Below are 6722 nucleotides of genomic sequence, written 5' to 3'. Positions count from 1 at the left end.
AATGGAAATGACTCCCAGGCAGTTAACCAGCTGGTCACTGTAGAAACTTCTACAAAAACTTCTGAGTGATGTTCACATGATGGCATGGATAAGGTTGAGCCCACTATGGCCGCATTCCTTCTGGGGTTTTCCCTAATGTGATCGCAGCCATGCCTTAAACTAACTGTATTGTCCTAGTCACAGCTCCTTGCCTTTATTTCTCCTCTGATAAAAGGAAGATGAAATGATACTACCACTCCTCCTGTATCATCATTTCAGTAAGATGTCTGTTGGCCTCATAAGCCTTTTGCCCCATAAGAATCAGATGTGGCATTAAGACTAACTCTAGAATAGAAACATAATGGGAAGATGGTAATGCAGTTTTTCTGGCAGATACCCTGCCTCCCTGCAAAATTTCTGTTGTTCCCCAGATAGTTCCAGCGAAGAATTGCAATTTCACTTATTTTGTACTAGTCAGCTTTTAATTAAGCACATGAATGGAGACGAGCAGTGGTGCGCATAATCCAAATCAGTGAATATCGTTTTCTGGTGAATTACCCACCCTTTTGCCCCCGCCACCCGGAGGGTTACCATGATTGTCAACAGCAGCAGGAGCCCTTCCACAGGCTTGGTAAAAAAACAGTTGAGGTGTTAATGATCCTTTTTGCTGGATGTAAAACAAAGCATCTTTAACTACTGTTCATTATCCCCAGCTGCTCTTACCAAGGCTTTGAAGGGGAAATTATGCTCCAGGCAGCTACTAGTGGTAAAGGAAACAATCATTCTTATATAATCCACTCCTCACCCCAGCCTTTTCCCTCTACACCTCTCATACCCAGATGTTTTATAGCTGTAAAATACCTGCAAAAAAAATAGCAGGAAGTATGGGAGCAAAATCGTATTTATACCTAAATTAGATTTTAGAATCTTACTTCTGATGGCCACAAGTTTTCCTTCCTACCTCATTTTCTCTTGGTCTGATATTAAAATGTTTTTGCATCATCTTAGCACACTTACTTGTTGGGCAGTGGGATAAAGTCACCCTGGCACATTTGAGTGTGAGTAGGGAAGGAAAGCTAACCTAAAATCAGAAAAGGGAGTCGGCAAGATATTCGGTAAACCTACATCCCTAAGGACACCTGTAGCTTCAACCCTTTTCCCTGTTCTTGCTAAAAATTGGAATGAAATGAAACTGCCTAATGTTTAAATATCATTCTCCTACAATTCGAGTAATTTTCTACAGTGGCAGTGGATTATACTGAGCTAAGCGTACCCTAACCTGGTCTCCTAGCAACAAATGCTAATGAGCTGATAAACTGGGGATAAGAGAAGCAGTCCATTACTAGGAAAAAAGCAAAATGGACTTACATAGAGATCAAACCCAAAGAGATACCCAATTTCCCGGAGTTAGCCAACAATGGGCTACACACTCAGGGAAGTGACACTAACCCCCAATGCGCTCCTTAGTTGATCTTATATAAATATGAAAAAAATGTCTTTACATGCGTGTTGTGTCTTATAGTTTAAAATGTATCTCATGTTTTTACAGATGAAAAAGTTGAAACAAATAACTTGCTAAAAGTGGAAATAACCTAAATGTCCATCAATTGATGAATAGGTAAATAAAATATGGTGTACCCATTCAATATTATTTGGCAAAATTAAATGGTAATAAAAAGAAATGAAGTACTACTATATGTCACAACATGAATGAACCTTGAAAACATGCTAAGTGAAAGAAGCCAGTTACAAAAGGCCACATACTGTATTATTCCATTTATATGAAATGCCAGAACGGGCAAATGTATTCTATAGAAACAAAATAGATGCGAGTTTTCCTAGGGCTGGGGGTTGGGAGAAATGGGGAGCAACTGCTAATGGGTATGGAGTTTCTTTTGGGCATAAGGAAAATGTTCTAAAAAGTATTGTGGAGATGGTTGCACAACTTTGAATGTACTAAAAACCGTCGATTATACTCTTGAAATAGGTGAATTGTATGCTGTGTGAATTCTATCTCAAGATGTTATATTTTTTAAAGGTTTTAAAAAAATAACTTGCTAAGGTCATATACATTGGCTCAGGGTAGGGTATCTTAAATACAGATAGAGTACGGAGCCAGTTCAACACTGTTGAATTTGTTTGGCATGCACTTATTTCAGTACAACCCACTGCCATAACAATGTTGGGTTCTCCCCCTATTTGGGGCTGCAGACAGCAGCTTCATTGTAATTAACGGGGTCAGGGCAATTAATGGTGACCCCCCACTTGGCCAGCAGCATTAGTGGTCTCTGGGAATATCTATTCTGTGGAGATGAATGTACCCAATAAAGGTGGGGGAAAGAATCACCAGCCCACAAATCCCGGGTAATCATATTTAAGGGATCCAGCCTGCTCTGCCTAATGTTATTCCTTTCTCGCTGTGGAAAGAAAGCATATGATGCTCTAGGGGACTAAGTCTATTATTTACTCAGTCGATCAACATTCATTGAGCGCCCACAGTGTGCAGAACTAGTAGACAGCCAGGATTACAAAAATAGACAAGTCCTTCCCTTGAGGAATCTGCAAGATTAATGAAGACATTCTCTCTGCCCTTAGGGAACTCTCAAACTGCTAGGGGAGAGAGTCTCAGGTTTCAGGGGTCTCCCAATCTGATGGGGAAAAGAGATAGCTACTCACCAAAGCAATTTAAGGACAACAAAGGTAAGGGATGGCATCTTGCACACTGAGGACAGAAGGGTTGTGGGACCTGAGTGTTAATTAAGGTGTGATCAAAGTCGAGTGAATGACGTCAGGTAAGAGTGTGCTTTGGAAGAGGTGGGGGGACAGAAATGGCAGACAATAGGGAGGGTATCCTGAAGGTCTCCACAAAGGGCGAAGGAGAAGTGAAGGCAGAGAAGCTGGCCCAGAATGCGAAGTACTTCTAAGCAAAAGTAATAGCATATTCACAAAAAGAAACCAGTTTCGGTCCTGAAAGGCACTATAGTCTAGTTGAATCCCATCTAACAAGCATCATTTGCGCTCAGAAGGGACAGGATTCAGGATGGGGAAAGGATGGTGCTTATAAGGCTATAGGAGCAGCTCAGAACCCCACTGGGGTCTGGAGCTGTAGGTAACACAGGAACATCCTCCATTGCCATCTCTCATCCTGCTTTTCAGCCTCTTCAACACTTCTCCTTCACTCTAGGCTGACTCTGCCTCATGGACCACATGATGTAAAATGATTGCTACCTATAGCTCTGGGGGGGTTTTTTTGTTCGTTTTATTGTTTTTTAAAGCTACTCTGTTAGGGGTGGCTGGTTAGCTCAGTTGGTTAGAGCAGTGGTGCTAATAACACCAAGGTTGCCGGTTCGATCCCCGCATGGGCCACTGTGAGCTGCGCCCTCCTTAAAAAAAAAAAAAAAAAAATGCTACTCTGTTAAAACAATATACACCTGGCTGTTCTTAACTTGCTTGAGAATGTGGAGGGTTGGGCGGTGGGAGAGGGAGACACCAAAAAATAGGTGTAAGCTGAGCATACCACAAATAATTGCAATAATATGTACCAAATGCTGGAGGTGGGAAGATGGGATTTCAATCTGATATTAAAAGATGAGTGGCTCTTGGGTGGGAAAAAATTGAGGAGCACTCAGGAAAAAGGCTGAAATGAAATAATACTCAGCAATCTGATACATGTAGTCACTTGACTGAAATCTCCAGAAAATTATCGTAAATTTGAAAAACACTTTAAATTGCATACTATATGTTGTGTTTATTTAACACTCTTGAAATTTCAAAATTATAGAAATGGAGAATAGATTAGTGATTGCCAGCAGTTAGGTCAAGGCAAGGGGAGGGAAGGATGATATAAAAGGTTATGCAAGAGGTCCTTGTGATAGAACTGCAGCTTGACTATTGCTGGTGAATACACAAACCTACGCACGGATAACATTACCTGGAACTAAATACACGTGCATGAGAACCACATGTGAAGAGGAAATCTGAATAAGATGGATAGATTGTACCAATGTCAATATCCTGGTTGTGATGTTTTACTAACGTTTTGCAAGATGTTGGGGGAAACTGCAAAAAGGGTACACGGGATCTCTCCATAGTATTTCTTATAGCTGCATATGAGTTTACAATTACCTCAAAATTAAAAGTTAAAAAAAAAAACAAAAAAACTGGAGCTTCAAAAGAGCGTGTCGAAATGAGGTGATTGCCACCATTCATGTGATGAGAGCATAATGTTCCTAGTGGGACTTAGTGACATAGGAGGCTGGAAAGATGATCAAAGCCAGTCTGGGAAGGGCCTTGTGTACCGTTCTGGGGAATAGTCTGGACTTGGCCCTATGATGGGCAAGAGAGAGCTTTTGAAATTTTTTAACAGGGGAGTGAAGTAATCAGATTTGTATCCTAGAATGAATGATTCCTGTGGGTCTAGGTTGTAGAAGCACTGTGCAGAATGAGCTGGGTCCCTTGTGTTGAATTCAGTGATCCCTGCCTACTCTTCAGGCAGCCCCATCTAGTCCCTGCTGGTCACCCTGTGCTTTGGTAATTAAATGGTCAACTCCCTGGCCTCTGTCAGTGGGTCCAGAACATGTGCTTCCTGACTGCTCCTTCCTGTTGTCAGCCTGTGGAGCCCAGGGGACACACCTTCATTTGAACAGCATCTCCAAATAGATGGAGGAAAGAAAACCAATGCAAAAATGTGACAAAATATGCTGCAAAAAGGAACTAGAAGTTGTTTCCAAGATTTGTGCTTTAACTTCCTGCCATTGGCTGGAAAAGGCATTTTCTGATTGCATTTGTTTGGATTTAATGCCTGTCTTGTTCCTCTAATCAGCTCCCAAGAACAGGGACAGACTGTGTTCTCTGTCCCTCCTCCTCATTGCAAATCTCTGACCCCAGGAGTCATCATTTATTATTTAAATCCAACATATGTTGAGTGTTTATTGTCATGTAAGTGCTGTTGTCATCCCCCTTTTGTCAAGGGAGTCAAGGCTCAGTGAGGATGAGGATTGATGAAGGTTGCACAGTCCCAGGAGGCCAGGCTGGACCAGGGTTTACGTTTGTAATAACACTGTTCTGTTGCGGAAACAGCAAATCCTGCTGTGGGGGAATGGGAGGGGTGGGTGTGGAGCGTAAGGCTAACTTCCTCTCTCCCAGCCATTTTGTCCTCTGCAATAAAGTTCCTAGTCCAGGAAATTCCCTGCAAGTGACAACAACTCTGAAACTTTTCCTAAGAACTGCTTGGCCAGGGCCTTCCTCACCATCTGCCATCCCTGACTTTCAGTAATTCTTTGCTGATAGCCAGGCTTTCCTTATTTTCAAGTCAAGAGAAATCCTCCTAAAGAGGCCTAGTGACATCCAAGCCCAGATCCAGGCCCATCCTCCATCGTAGGGGACCATCCCTGCTACCCCACCTCTCCCTTTCTTCCTTCCAGGAGTTTTTGCAGCTCAGCTGGAGCTCAGCCCAAGAGAAGCAACTGTTAATGTTAAGCAGTAGGGAGGTTTAGGGAGGGGTCCAGGTGGTTTTAAACAAATTTACTCAGATCCAGGAGATAGCTAGCTATAAATGGGCACCTTGGCAACGCAGGTGCTCCATCTCCTGGTTGTAAAACCCATGCAATGCCAAACAGAGCATCTGTTTATCAACTGTCATGGATTCAGGAAGCCAAACAGACTCGCCCATCACCACCCGTCACCAGGGCGTCTCCTCCAGGCCCCGCCTTCAGGAATGACTACCCCTGAGATGAAAACTGCTCTTGGAAGGAAACTGAGGACATTTTACAATTTGCTCAGGCCTCATACCCTTTGTTGTTAGGATATTCTTCCTGTAGCCGACTTCAGTCTGTTAATACATACTGAACAATATGGTTGTTTTTATTGTTGTTCCCGATCTCCTCCTATACAATATCTCCTTTTATTCGGATAAAGTAATAGGCATTGAGTGCACTGTGTTAAGCACTTTGTATTTGGTCATTTTAATCCCCACAAGAAACGATTCATCGTTAATATGAGAACAATTAATGATTAAAGTTATCGTTAATATACCCATTTTACAGATGGGACACTAAGACTTAGGTTGAAAAAATTACCCAAGGTCATAGAGTAACAGAGCTGAGATTTGAATTCAGACAGTCTAACTTCAGAGCTCATGTGCTTAATTATTAATGCTCTCTATCTCCCTACAGTTTTCCTTTCTCCAAATAGGACCATTCTACCTCCATAAACCTGTCCTCATTATTTCCCTTTGAGTCAGGAAATCTGGAACTGGCCCCAAAGACCCTAAATAGATTCATACTAGGGACCAGAGCCACAAAGGGCTTCCTTTCCATGACTCAGTTCAATCTCTGTGTCCCCACCAGCCATTCCCCCTGTCCAGCCCTTTCTTGCTCATGTCCTTCTCCACAAAGTGCTTCCTCATGTTGGAGGACTGTTCTAGCCATTTGGGAAGCTCCAGCAGACCAGCGGCCCTGGTCACCAGGGAAAAGGAACCCTATTTGCAAAGCAGCTGTATTTGCTAATTAAAAAACACTTCAAGAAAATGCCTTTTAAGGAAAAGATATTTGGGGAGGTATTATGTAGTAGTTTTCAGAGGAACTCAGCATTGAATTCCTACAGAGGAAACAGCAGAGACAAACAAGGTGACCATCTCCTGTGGTTGGGTTCTCCTTCCTCTCCCGTCTCCCTCAAATACCACACATACCACTGCCTCCCTCCCTCCCATTCTCCACCCCACTGAGGCATCTGTCACTGGTCAC

Source organism: Rhinolophus ferrumequinum, chromosome 21, assembly GCF_004115265.2.
Source record: "Rhinolophus ferrumequinum isolate MPI-CBG mRhiFer1 chromosome 21, mRhiFer1_v1.p, whole genome shotgun sequence".
NCBI lineage: Eukaryota > Metazoa > Chordata > Mammalia > Chiroptera > Rhinolophidae > Rhinolophus > Rhinolophus ferrumequinum.
This window is presented reverse-complemented; position numbering follows the sequence as displayed.